General features: G+C 37.3%; 1 protein-coding gene across 4 annotated transcripts in view; it reads right to left on the bottom strand.

The window, feature by feature from the left end:
• Positions 1-15,031, bottom strand: part of scaper (S-phase cyclin A-associated protein in the ER) — a 177,972-nt gene that overhangs the window by 58,581 nt on the left and 104,360 nt on the right. The gene's annotated exons all lie outside the window — the stretch shown is intronic.

The following is a 15,031-nucleotide window of genomic DNA, read 5'->3' as shown; positions in this document are numbered from 1 at the left end:
TATAGTCATTTATGGACATGGTAATGGTAATATAATTTTTGTTGGACACAACCATGATGGTAATAACATAGTATCATAAACAAGACAAAAAACAAAACAAGAGAAAACAAAAGTTATTAAACTTTCTGATGTCATTACAATAAAACACATAAAATGCAAGTATCTACTGTAAGAGACCTCGTATCGAGACCCATTCATAAAGTGAAAATTATTTATTTTAAAAACTGAATAAATTAAAATATAGTCATTTAAATATATGGACATGGTAATGGTAATATTTTTTTTTGACACAACCATGATGGTAATACCATAGTACCACCACAGTAAAGATGTGTAAAGTACTGCAAAGACAAAAAAAACAAAAAAGCAAAACAAAACAAGATAAAACTAAGCGAAAACAAAAAACAAAAGACAAAAAAAATCCCAAAACAAGGCAAAAACTAAATATAAACATGACAAAAGGCAAAAAACAAACAAAACAAGGCAAAACACAAAAAAACAAAACAAGACAAAACAAAACTAAAAACTAAAAAAACCCAAACAAGGCAAAACACAAATAAACCCAAAACAAAACAAAACAAAACAAAACACAAAATTAAAAACAAACAACAAAAAAACTAAACAAGGCAAAACACAAATATTCCCAAAACAAGAAAAAAAAAAAAAAAAAAAAAACAAGACAAAAAACAAAGCCAGACAAAACACAAAAACACTAAACAAAAAAAAACAAGACAAGACAAAAAAGAACACAAAGACAAACAAAAACAAAACATGACAAAGAACAAAAGCAAAACAAGACAAGACAAAATAAATAAATAAATCAAGACAAAATGAGACAAAAACAAAAAACACAAACAAAACAAGACAAGATCAGAACACAAGCAAAACAAGACCAGACAAAAACAAAAAAAATAATAAAAGCAAAACAAAACAAGACAAAAAAAAAAACACAAACAAAACAAGACAAAAGACAAACAACAACAACAACAACAACAATAAGTAAAGACAAAACAAAAATGATTACATTTTTTTATGCCATGGAAATAAGACGCATGAAAATATGAGTATCTCCTTGCGAGGGATCTTATATTCATACAGTTAAAATGATTTATTAAAAAATGTAAAGAATTAAAATATAGTCATTAAACATATATACACACACACTCCACTAACATTCAAAAACTTTTTTAAAATAAATAATAAAAATCAATACTTATTCAGCATGAACGCATTAAATAAATCAAAAGTGATATAAAATATTTCCATTTCTCTTTTTAATGCATTGAAGACTCCTGAAAAAAATGTATCACCGTTTCCACAAAAATATTAAGCAACAATAGCAATAAAATGTTTCTTAAGCACCAAAACAGCATATTAGCATGATTTCTGAAGGATCATGTGACACTGAATACTGGAGTAATGATGCTGACAATTCAGCTTTGATATCACAGAAATAAATTACATCTCAAAATGTAATTAATCACATCTCAAAATTAAACAGAAAAAAAGTTATGTTAAATTGTAATAATATCTCACAATATTACTTATTTCTGTATTTTAGATCAAATAAATGCATGCTTCGTGAGCATAAGAACACTTTTAAAAAATAAAACTCTTAACCAACCCCATACGTCTATATAAAACACGACACCACGGCATTCTCACGGCACCGTAGCACTGCCACAGCTCTTTCTTGTAAGGGATCTTACAACCGACTCAATTAGATGAAATGGAGAAGAACTGGATACCGAACATCTGCCTGGCTTTCTCGTCTCCACCATCTCTTTCTCCAACTCGTTTTCTCTCAGCTCAGATAAGAGTCTAGCCGTCAGCGCCTTCGGGCCGGCAAGCCACTGTCAGTCAGTCAGGCCTCTGTATTTTGTCTGTTCCACACCAGCCCGCGAAGAGATTAATGTAGCTGATAACTGACCAGTCACTCGGCTCCCACTCCAGACCCCCAAATCTACCCCTCGGTCCCAACCGCCCCTTCATTAGTTAATATTTTCTGACAACTGTATATTTTATCCCAAAGCAGAGTGGCGGGGCCCTATCTGCCGTACGGACAAATGGAATCTGACTTTTCTTTTTCAAACCGGGCCATGTTTACTTCCAGCCGTAAACATTTTGATATCCACCGCAACCTTCGCCATCTGTTCGGCATTTGCAGCCAAACCGTATTGGCACTCGGAATAAAAATAGCGCGAGCCTCGAAGGCCTCGGCCTGTCAATAACTTCCACCCGCCTGACAAAAACACCAGTGTATATTTTACCCACTGGCGGGCTGATCAGGGAGATAGCGGTGCGAATATTGACATAGCGGTGTAAAAGCGTCAGACATGCAGTATGAGACCGCAGGGAAAACACTGGGCCCGGTCTGCTGGGAAAGCATCCAAGTATTCCACGCACGCCTCGTAGCTTTGCACTTTCAAAGCCGCTCGATCGTGACCCATTATAAAAAACGTGTGTAGTCATTTTTATGCGCGCCGTTATTAATCGACAAGTTTTCACCTCCGGCGATAAACGCCGTTGACAAGGGTGTCGACTCAACGGTGGACTAAACACTGATTCGCCAAACGGCGAAGTGTTTGCTTTGTATTGAAACAGAAGGATACCGGCGAGTGTAACGGAGCTTGGGGCGAAAGGAGGAGGAAAGGAAGGACGGATGGTCATGGGTGAGTGGAGTGATACACCAGGCTCTGTTCAGTCAGGGAAGGGAAACGTGAGATCCCCTCCAACCTGTGCACTCTGGGCAACCGACCAGCACCGCCTCAGCCACACTGATTTTCCACCACAGCTTCAATTGTGTAACTATGAACAGCTTTTTATAAAATTTCCATCAAATATTCTTGACGTGACAGTTGAGGCGAGCAGGTTTTGGATAAATGAAACCTAAAATGTGACCCTGGACCACAAAACCAGTCTTAAGTAGCATGGGTATATTTGTAGCAATAGCCAAAAATACACCGTATGGGTCAAAATTGTCGCCAAAAATCATTAGGATATTAACCCTCAGAGACTAAAAATAAGTATTGTTCTTAAAGGAGAAATCCACTTCCAGAACAACAATTTACAAATAATTTACTCACCCCCTTGTCATCCAAGATGTTCATGTCTTTCTTCAGTTGTAAAGAAATTATGTTTTTGATGAAAACATTTCAGCATTTTTCTCCATATGATGGACTGCTATGGTGCCCCGATTTTGAACTTCCAAAATGCAGTTTAAATAGGCTCTAAACGATCCCAAATGCAGTTGTAAACGATCCCAGCTGATGAAGAAAGGTCTTACCTAGCGAAATGATCGGTTATTTTCATTAAAAAAAATACAATTTATATACTTTTTAATGTCAAATGCTCGTCTTGTCTTACTCTGCTTGGACTGTTTTTGTTCTGGTTCATGACAGTTAGGGTATGTCAAAAAACTCCCATCTCATGTTCTCCCTTAACTTCGAAACTGCCCTATATCGCCGTTTTACATTTTTTGTTAAGGGTGTTTGATCTTCTTTGCATGTTCATGTTGCAAAGACTGGGTTGGAACTTCTACAGCGATGTAGGATGATTTTGAAATGTCAATTTTTGAAGTTGAGAGAGAAAATGTTTTTCGACATACCCTAACTGTCTTGAGCCAGAATACACAGAGCTCATGGAGAAAGGCAAGACGAGCGTTTGAGATTAAAAAGTACTTAAATTGTATTTTTTTTTAATGAAAATAACTGATCGTTTCGCTAGATAAGGCCCTTCTTCCTTGGCTGGGATCGTTTACAACCGCATTTGGGATCGTTTGAAGCTGCATTTAAACTGCATTTTGGAAGTTCAGATTTGGGGCACCATATCAGTCCATTATACGGAGAAAAATGCTGAAATGTTTTCCTCAAAAAACAATTTCTTTACGACTAAAAAAAAGACAGACATGAACATCTTGGATGACAAGAGGGTGAGTACATTATATGTGAATCTTTGTTTCGGAAGTGGACTTCTCCTTTAAATATTTAATAACTTTTGAACTGCTAATCCAATCTAAATGCTTTAAAAATACCTTATAACTTTTGTCTCATTTGGATATTCAGCTGCTCCGTAGTGAACATGATTATGTCATCACATTTTGATTGGTTTGTCAGAACAAACCAATGCATTTTGCCAAGCAGGGACTATTGTTGATGCTTAGTCGCATTCCCGTGCCCAGATTGATTCATAATGTCATCTATTCAACCAATAAACATAGGTTTTGGACTTTTGAACCACCAATTAACATGTTTTTTTGGAAATTTGAACAAACTCAAAGAGCAAGTAAAACGCATTGTGCGTGCATGAAGACAAACACAAAATAATACATTTGCATGACAGCACTCTCTGAAAAAGCACAGAAAAACACACGACAGAGCATTTGACATTAAACAAACATAAAACAAGGATGAAACAGCGGAACATATTGGATAAAGCACTGAAATTTATGTTTTCACGTGGCTATGCGCTGGATCCATTTGGCTGTTATATTATGTCAATTATTCTATAAAGATCATTTGCACTATTTTTTTTTCTGTGCACTCTTTATATTTTTCTCTCATTTTGTGTGTAGTTTGTGAATCATTTGCACTGATTGTATATTTGTTGCACAAGACCATTTGTTCACTACTTTGTTCACTACATTGTTCACTACCGTTCACTACTTGCTGCACTGTTTGCATTTGTTGTTCGTACTCTGATTGAAAATTTTTTTTTTTTTCTACTGTGTTTTGTTATTATGCAACAGTTTCCATTCACTTTCTAAACATTTTTGAACACATACTGTCAGTAAACTAAATAGACCTGTTTTTCACTGAAAAGTGCCTATAACAATATTGTAATAAATGTCTATAACTTGCTTGGGGAATGTTATATGTACACAAAAAGTGTAAAACGCCCTAATACAACTTTCTAAAGCAAAAAAAATCTTTCTGTTTGAGGACACAGTAAAAAAAAAAAAACTCCAATTGTTGCTTGTGATTTTCTTAAATTTTTGGTATTTCATTCATTCTTAGAGAAGACAAAAGGAAAATTGGGACTTTAGCTAGACTGAAACTTCAAGTTCTCCTGTTTACAATGATATATATCACTTGATGCTGACTGCTAGAATAGGTCTGAAAAAGCAAAGAAAGTGCAGGCGTGTCAGGTTTCCCCCGAAAATGTTCTAGATCTAGATGTTCTAGATGTTCCATAAAAATATTTTGTGAATTTCCTACTGTAAATATATTAAAAATTAATTTTTGATTAGTAATATGCATTGCTAAGAACTTCATTAGGACAATTTTAAAAGTGATTTTCTCAGTATTTTGATTTTTTGCACCCTTCAGATTGTCAAATAGTTGTGTCTCGGCCAAATCTTGTCCTATCAAAACACACATCAACGGAAAGCTTATTTATTCAGCTTTCAGATGATGTATAAAACTCAATTTCAAAAAATGTACCCTTATGACTGGTTTTGTGGTCCACCAAATATCGTCTTTGACTTTTACAGCTGCGCTCTTCGGGACGGGACGGGCTATGTTAGGAAATTGTCTCATCTGTGTTTGTCATGGAATTTGAGGTATCCATATTGTTTCTAGGCTATTTTTTAAAGGATAAGTGTCAAATGTCCAGGCGAGGATTGAATGACAGGCCTCAGTGTCAAGGTTCACCTCGGCTTCTCAAATATAAACATTGGATTGAGGGCTTAAGCGCAAGATTATCACATTATTGTAGCGTGACACCTTGATTGTGTGAACAAGTGTGAAAAACTATTTATTACCTCAGATTTATAAAAGATAATGCGTATAGTTATGAATCATTTTAAGCATTGTAAAAAAGTGCAAATATAAAACACCTTGATCTATACTTTTTAATATATTTCAAATAAAACATGAATGCAACCATTCTTAAAAATGTGCCAATTTACTACTTTTGCGTTTATGAGCTACAAACTCTTGGATGAGCTCATAAAAGATTTAGGGTAAACCTGATCTAGCTGCACGTTCACGGGTTTCGAAGGTACGTCCGAGGCTATCCGATGCCCGTCCAGCAACGCGTGGGGAGGAATGTGAGGAGTGGGGGGTGGGGCAGCCCCAGGTGGCTCGCACGGTTAAACGGCAGATTATAGAGCACACGACTAATTTCTTTACACTAATCTTATTAAAGTGTAAAACAGCTGTCGACTAGCCAAATCTCAACACCAACCCCCAGCGCGTGCACCGACCCCCAGTATGAAACAAATAAGAGCATTTGGGGTAGAAGCAGAATGTCAGGAGAATGCTATGCAGGTTAGGACACTAAGCTACCAAACAAGTTGCTCTACCTAGTTTTGTTAATTGTAAATGCACGTACACATTGAGTGCCAGAAACAGAGTTTGTCACAAAAAAATGTCAGACGTTTCAGGAAGAATGAACGCTAAGCAAGCTATCTACTGACTGAGATCTCACTTGATTAATCATCAGTAGTGATGGAATATCACATTAACTAACCTAACTGCTTGTAGCACTTTGTCAGATAATTAGACTTAATGACTTGTTTGTCAGCTCTGCTTGTTTTGTCAAATGACTTGTTTGTCAAAAGTGATAAAGGAATTTTACGCCTGTCTAATATGAAAACTGGTTCTAACTCTTAAAATGATAAACATATGAATATTTGTTGACTCAGTTATTTTCTAATTTGTCCAAAAATACACAAAATACGCAGTTAGTGGTAAGACGAAAAAGAAAACATTTTGGTTAATGTGATGGATATCTGACAATAAATGAGAGCTTACTATAGCTACTACAGGTAAAGTAACAAAAACTTGACAAAACACAATGTCTAAACTATTGTAGATATTAATGAACTAAATCAAACCATCAAATCAAATAACCTATCAAACAAGTAACTGTCTGACGCTTGTTTATTTTTGGATGCATTACGTTGTAGAAACTGAGATGTCAAAAATGACAACACCGCCTGTCTAGTAGGAGAAAAAAAAAAACATGATGAACCAGTGTTGCCAAGTCCACAGTTTTCCACAGGCTATTTTAACACACTTGTTGCAGATTTAAGCAACCACAATAACATTATACATATTCCCTGGATTGTGAATTTTACCAGGGGAACCCCTAGTTTTGAGTAGCAATTTGGCAGGTATTGTTGTGAAAACCTGGCAACCCTGTGATAAACATACAGTATAACAACTAATTAGCATTCAAGACAGCAAAATGTTTGCTGTCTCTCTTAGCTATTTGACAAAAGTGGCAAATATTGCAGAATTTAAAAACAAACAAACAAAAAAAAAACATTTTGTGCAGATGTTACTGTGATTTAGTTGTGTAAATGAAAAAAAAAAAATCATGATAAAACCAGTGTTGTCAAGTCAAAACACATATTTTACCCCCCGGAATGTGATTTTTTATGGGGGACCCTCCATCGAAACACGATAGGGCTAGTTTTGAGCAGCAATTAGCAAGGTCTTGTTGTGAAACCTGGCAACTCTACGATAAACAAAGTATAACAATTAATTACCATTAAAGACAACAAAGGACTGTTCGCTCTTAGTTACTTGAGAAAAGTGGTAAATATTGCAGAATTTGTTTAAAAAAAAATACAAAAAAACGAAAAGTAAGTTCTTAACATTTATCTTGTGCAGTACGATGAAAAACACAATTTTAGTTTATGTGACATCCGGCATTAAATAAGCGATAACCACAGCTACTATTGATATCTCTGTTTATCATCAAAAGTGACAACAACACCGGTCTAGTGCAAAAAAATAATAATGATAAACCAGTGTTGCCAAGTCTGCAGTTTTCCCACGGAATTTGGCTACTTTAACACTGTTCCTGCAGGTTGTTTTTCATGTCCGTGGGTTTAAACGACTCCAATAATGTGATATTTATTCCCTTGAATACGAATTTTAGCCCCTAGAACTGGGGGATCCCCCACTGAAACAAAATTGATGAACAACCCTGTGCTAAACATACAGTTTAACAATTAATTAGGATTAAAGACAGCAACTGTTTGTCTGTAAGCGGGGATAAGTGACACCAATAACTCAATTATTTAATCTATTTATCCCCTGAAATGCGAATTTGTGCATCTTGAAACACTGTTTGAATTTTACCAGGGAAACTCTGCAAAAAATGTATATTTTACTCCCCGGAATGTGTTTTTTTTTTTTTTTTTTACCGGGCCACCCCCCACCGAAGTTTTGATTAGCAATTGGGTGGGTTTTGTTGTGAAAACCTGGCAACCCTGTGATAAACATGCAGTACAAAAATTTTGGTTGATGTGACATCTGGTGATTAACCCTCTGGGGTCAAAGGCCACACCGGCCTGTCTCATTTTTTCTTGATGTCTGCAAAAAAACAATCATTTTTGATCGTACAGATAAAAAAATAAGGTATCTGTATGTGTTTTATGGTCTTATTTTAGGGACTTAATTGATAATACTTTAGCCATCCAGGGCCCCGCAGAGGGTTAATGAGCGCTAACCACAGCTACTATTGATATCTCTGTTTATTGTGAAAAAGTGACAACAACATCTGTCTAGAACAAAAAAAAAATCATGATAAACCAGTGTTGCCAAGTCCACAGTTTTCCCACTGAATTGGGCTATTTTAACACTGTTTCCGCAGGTTGTTTTTCATGTCCCCAATAACGTGATATTTATTCCTTGGAATTTTACCAGGGGAACCACGCCAAAAAAACATGCATTTTCCCCAAGAAAGTGATTTTTACTGGGCGACCCCCCAATGAAACGCAACTGGGCTAGTTTTGAGAAGCGATTGGGCTGGTTTTGTTGTTAAACCCTGGCAACCCTGTGATAAAGTATAACAACAGTATATTTATAATTAATTATTTAGCAACAGAGCATTCAGATGTTTCGGCAACAAGCCTTCTTCAGCGAATCATATAACATTTCCCACATCAGTTTTTTTTTAAAACCAGCGAGTGCGGATCCTTTACTTAAAGCAGTACGATGAAAAATACAATTTTGGTTGATGTGACACCTGGTAATTAATGAGTGCTAACCACAGACTATTGATATCTCTGTTTATCATCAAAAGTGACAACAGCACCTGTCTAGTACAAAAAAAAATTCAGGATTAGCCAGTGTTGCCAAGTCCACACGTATTTGGACTACTGTAACACAGTTGCCACGGCTTGTTTTCATGTCTGTGGGTTTAAGCGACCCCAATAACGTGCTATTTATTTCTTGGAATGTAAATTTCACCAGGGAACAAGCGATTTTTAGCTTACAAACCCCTACCAAATGCAGTTGGGCTAGTTTTGAGAACATTTGGGTGGGTTTTGTTGTAAAAACCTGGCAACCCTGTGATAAACATCAACTATAACAATTAATTAGCATTAAATACACACTTGTCTAGTATGGAAACTCTTGCCACAGGTTGTTTTTCATGTCCACGGCTTTAAGTGACATGAACAATTTATTCGCTGGAATGCAAATTTTACCAGGGGAACGCCATCAAAAATTTTACTCCCAGAACATTTTTTACCATGCAACCCACTCACCGAAATGCGAATTGGGCAGGTTTTGCTGTAACACCTGGCAACCCTGTGATAAACATACAGTATAACAACTACTTAGACTTAAAGACAGCAAAAGACTGTTTGCCATCTCTCTTATATGACAAAAGTGGCAAATATTGCAGAATTTGTTTAAAAAAAAACAAAACAAAACAAAATACTTTCTTAACGTTTTAACTTAGACTTGAAAAACCATTCTGGTTGATGTGACATCAAATGATAAATGAGCACTAACCACAGTTACTATTGATATCTCTGTTTATCGTCAAAAGTGACAAAAATGCAACAAAGTACAATGTCTAAAGCATTTTTAGCATTGCTAAACTATTTTACTACTGTTGATGAATAAAAGGAGACAAACAATCTAAAGCCCATTCATTTTCATATCCTCAAACAATCCAGTGCCCATTCATTTTCATATGCTTTTGACAGCATTAAGCGCTAAAGCCTGAGTTGCTCTTTCTATATCAATAGTACAGATGTTACTGTGATTAAGTTGTTTAAATGTGGTTAGCTGTAGCCAGTTGTGTTTATTGTTGGGTGTTTATCACATTAAATATCCAAATTTGTTCTTTCATGCACCACCAGTAGAGATATGAAAACACTCTACAGCTTTTGAGGATAAACTGAGCGTGCAAATCAAACAGAAGTTGTAGTGTTGTGGTTACTGATCATTTTCTTGCTTTTTTATGAGCTTTGTCAGCTTACACGTACTCACCTCCTCTCATCTACCTGCTAAGTTGACTGTATTCAACACCTCATGCTGCTACCATCTAAATAATGGGAGTTCTTTCAGGCCATCCATCATCTAGAAACCGTTAGATACTTAGAAGTTGTCACTATCCTGCTTGAAATTATATCCTTACACCCCAGCCCACTGCCAGCCATAAACCGGGGTGCTTTTCCAGCTCGCTCTCCTCTAATTGACGATGATTAGCATGACATCCAACACCGGCCCGCCGTGCACGGCCTCTGCCTGTCTCTCCCCTTGACGATGACAGCCTACGTCAAAGATTTTGAGGAGCAATTTGGTGAAGTGCCATTGTAGTCCGTCTCAGGTTACTCGAGGAGTATGTAACACTGACCCACATGTGCCAGGTCGTCCCCATGAGCACGCGGCATTCCTCTACCTGAGCAGATCCGAGATTCCCGTCGAGAGTTACGTACGGCAGGCTCTAGCACAGGCCACCAGATCACAGCCAGGTCTACAAACAACAGGCATATTGTTAATCTGCCCATAATGAAGCATTATCTTGTAGACATAGGATTAAGTTGCCAAGCTAGCCAGTGGAGATGGTCTCTACAACGCTGTATTGAGAGAAAGAGCATGCTAGATGCCAAGAGATAACAGCTAGGGAGCTGCAGATAATAAGCGCCGTGATCTCCTCACCTACTCAAACTGGCTTAACCTCAGCTAACCACGAAAAGCTGCTCCTCTGATTAGGCAATGAACACAAGCGGTGCGGACTTGCTTAAGGTGTGCCACAGGGCTCGGTCCTGGACACCTTGCCTTTCTTCATCTCCCTTCAATTCACTCCCTGAGGGTTGCTCCTCTGCTTGGGTGGCCTCTGGCCTGGATGGGGGTCATTGGACTGACCTCTGGAACTGAATTAATGCCATTTAACCCATTCTGAAATCCATAGGCGAGCTCAGAGACGGGGAAGCAGATGGCTAAGAAGAATTCGAGATGAGGGGGAGATCACCCCTAGACTGTCTGTCTGGCCTAAAGTTGATGTTTCTCTGCAAGAAACATTGGCACGTTCTTGTCCTCAGAGACAAAATGAAGCTATCATGTTATACATTTTAAAGCACCGCACAAACAAACCTGGACATGGCCAGTAACACAAATGGTGTGATATGTAAAGTTCTCAGAGTGTCATCCATGTAAATTGGCTTTCAAGCAGGAAAATAGCCTCACTTAGGTCTGTATTTCTCATTTCCAAATCTGTCAGCATAATCCCTATATTTGCATTTCACGCTTTTATTCAAAGCGACTGACGGTGCCTTCAAGGCATGTGTTTTCATCTATTGTGCTTGTGCCACACTCTACCAGTTGTGTAAGGCAGGAGTGTCAAAACTTGCTTCTAGCAAAGGAAGTCTTAAAAAAGAAGTTCACTTCCAGAACAAAAGTTTACAGATAATTTACTCACCCCTTGTCATCCAAGATGTTCATGTTTTTCTTTCTTCAGTCATAAAGAAATTATGGTTTTTGAGGAAAACATTTTAGGATTTCTCTCCATATAGTGGACTTCTAAGGCGCCCCTGAGTTTGAACTTCCAAAATGCAGTTAAATCGATAAATCGATAACGATAATTATTGTGTGATATCAATTTCCTGGATAAACAATAACAAGAGCTCGATATAATGTTTATTCGTGTTAAGGCGTAACGAAAAAGTGCTAGTCAGTTAAGGAGAAGTCCACTTCCAGAACAAAAATTTACAGATATTGTACTCACCCCTTGCCATCCAAGATGTTCATGTCTTTCTTTCTTCAGTTGTAAAGAAATTGTTTTTTGAGGAAAACATTTCTGCATTTTTCTTCATGTAATGGACTGATATGGTGCCCCGAGTTTGAACTTCCAAAATGCAGTTTAAATGCGGCTTCAAACGATCCCAGCTGAGGAAGAAGGTTTTATCTAGCGAAATGATCTGTTATTTTCTTTAAAAAAAATACAATTTAAATACTTTTTAATCTCAAATGCTTGTCTTGCTCTGCCTGAACTCTGTGTATTCTGGTTCAAGTCAGTTAGGGTATGTCAAAAAACTCAAAAACTTGAAAAATCATTTCAAAATCATCCTACATCGCTGCAGAAGTACTGACCCAGTCTTTGCAAAGTGAACATGCAAAGAAGATCAAACACCCTTAACAAAAAAGGTAAAACAGCGATATAGGATGATTTTGAAGTTGAGGTAGAACATGAGATGGGAGTTTTTCGACATACCCTAACTGTCATGAACCAGGAAAAAAAGGGAGTTCAAGCAGAATAAGACAAGACGAGCGTTTGACATTAAAAAGTATATAAATTGTATTATTTGTATGAAAATATCCAATTCTTTTCGCTAGATAAGACCCTTCTTCCTCGGCTGGGATCGTTTACAACCACATTTGGGATCATTTAAAGCTTAATTTAAACTGCATTTTGGAAATTTAAACTCGGGGCACCATAGCAGTCCATTATATGGACAAACATAATTTCTTTACAACTGAAGAAAGTAAGACATGAACATCTTGGATGACAAGGGGGTGAGTAAATTATGTGTAAATTGTTATTCTGGAAGTGGACTTTAAAAAGTATATAAATTGTCTTTTTTTTTTTTTTTTTTTTAAAGAAAATTTTGTTTTGCTAGCTCTGCGTGAACTCTGTGTATTCCGGTTTAGGACAATTAGGGTAGGTCGAAAAACTCCCATCTCATTTTCTCCTCCAACTTCAAAATTGCCCTACATCGCTGCAGAAGTACCGACCCAGTGTTTACAAAGTGAACATGCGAAGACCAAATGCCCTTTACAAACAAATGGTAAAACAGCGATGTAGGATGATTTTGACGTTGGAGAAGAAAATGAGACGGGAGTTTTGAGACATACCCTAACTGTACTGAACTGGAATACACAGTTTTTGAGGTTATAAAATAAGCAAATTGTAATTTTTTTTTTGAAAATAAACATTTGTTTCGCTAGACAAGACCGTTCTTCTTCGGCTAGGATCTTTTAGAGCCCTTCGAAGCTGCATTTAAACTGCATTTTGGAAGTTCAAACTCGGGGGCACCATAGAAGTCCACTATATGGAGAAAAATCCTGAAATGTTTTTCTCAAAAAAACTATTTCTTTATGACTGAAGAAAGAAAGACAAGAACATCTTGGATTAATTAGGCCCATAACAGGGGTCTCTAAACTTCAAGCTTCAACTTTCTTCAACACACCTGCCTGGAAGTTTCTAGCATGCCTAGTAAGACCTTGATTAGCTGGTTCAGGTGTTTAATTAGGATTAGAGCTAAACTCTGCAGGACACCGACCCTCCAGGACCCCTGATTTAAAGGTAAAGTAAATCTTCAACTGCCAGTCTAACATCTATACCTGTTTTTTCAACAGGAAGTGGTTAAAAAAAAAAAAAAAAAAAAACTCAGAAAGACAGAAAAGGGATCTGGAGCCGATGAGAAAAGGTGACGAGCAAATCCGTTTTCCAAGTGGCTGTCAAACAATCCTTCCTTTCACTCCAATCCAAATGACATTTAATTTGATTCTGCCGTTGATCTTTCCCGATATCCTGAATGATTCCAAGCCATCCATTCCGCCCGCTGTTCCACAAAAGGCTGGCCATAAGCTGGGGCAAAAGTCCCGGCGAGCTGTCACGCACCACACGGCGTGCACACACATGCGTACAGATAGACATGCCACATAATGGCATCCTGAAATGAAACCACTTGGAGAGAGCTTGCGAGAAGCTTTCACTGGGCACATTTAGTCATCATGTGACACGGAGGTTGAGGTGACAGGCAGTGGCACGTCGATGCGTTCACTTCCACTTAGAAAAGTGAGACAGCCCAAGTCGAACGCCGTCGAGTCGGGCAATCAGTTTAGCAGTCGCGAGAGCTCCGAAATGTGTGCAAGACCTCGGTGATTTCCTGTTGCTGTTCAGAAGGAGTAGTTTTACTAAAAGTCATTTGTGAAACTCATTTAGGAGTGACCCGTGGACTTGTGAGTGTGTGTGAGGCTCTAGGGATGAGTGTGACTGGATTAAGCTCCATTCTGTAAGAGAGGGGACTGTGCGCTGACAGCAGTCTGGTCCGGTGCCCACCTTACAGCAATGACTTCCACCTCTCTTCCTCAGCAGTGACCCCTACTGGGAGACAATGGGACTTGTCTTTTCCTGGATGGGCTGAAAAGCTCCGTTAAGTCTGAGTCTAAATAAAAATTTGTAACCCTGACCACCGGGTCTTAGACAAACATTGTTTTCAAAGAATAGAATGCTGAATGTAATTGATTTTTGTTCATAATCTAGACACAGCAGTCATTTTTGGCAGCCAAATGCCATGTACTAACACAGAGTATTCAACCAGCTCTAGCAGCATATGAGAATAGTAGTTTTGAGTTCTCCCTTTACATTTTGGGAGTAATGCATAATCTTCTACTAATTTAAAGGCTTAAATGTCGCTAAATACATTGTTTGCAATGACATCATAGACCAGTCTGATCCCTAAAAACATGATGCTTCCTAGTCTTTAAAGTCTTTTAAAGTCTTTAAAACTGCAACCCAAATCTCAAATCCATTTCTGTTCTATTCTAAAAATACTAAAAAATTCTTAAAATTCTTTAAAAAGCACTGTGTGTGTGTGTGTGTGTGTGTATATATATATATATATATATATATATAATACACACACTGTGCATATTTATTATGTGTGTATATTTATTATGTATATATAAATACACACACATGTATGTATATATTTAAGAAAAATGTTTATTAAATATTTATATATAATATAAATTATATAAATATAAATATTTAGTGC

The sequence above is a fragment of the Labeo rohita genome, chromosome 25 (genome assembly GCF_022985175.1).
Source record: "Labeo rohita strain BAU-BD-2019 chromosome 25, IGBB_LRoh.1.0, whole genome shotgun sequence".
In the NCBI taxonomy this organism is placed as follows: Eukaryota; Metazoa; Chordata; class Actinopteri; order Cypriniformes; family Cyprinidae; genus Labeo; species Labeo rohita.
This window is presented reverse-complemented; position numbering and strand designations above follow the sequence as displayed.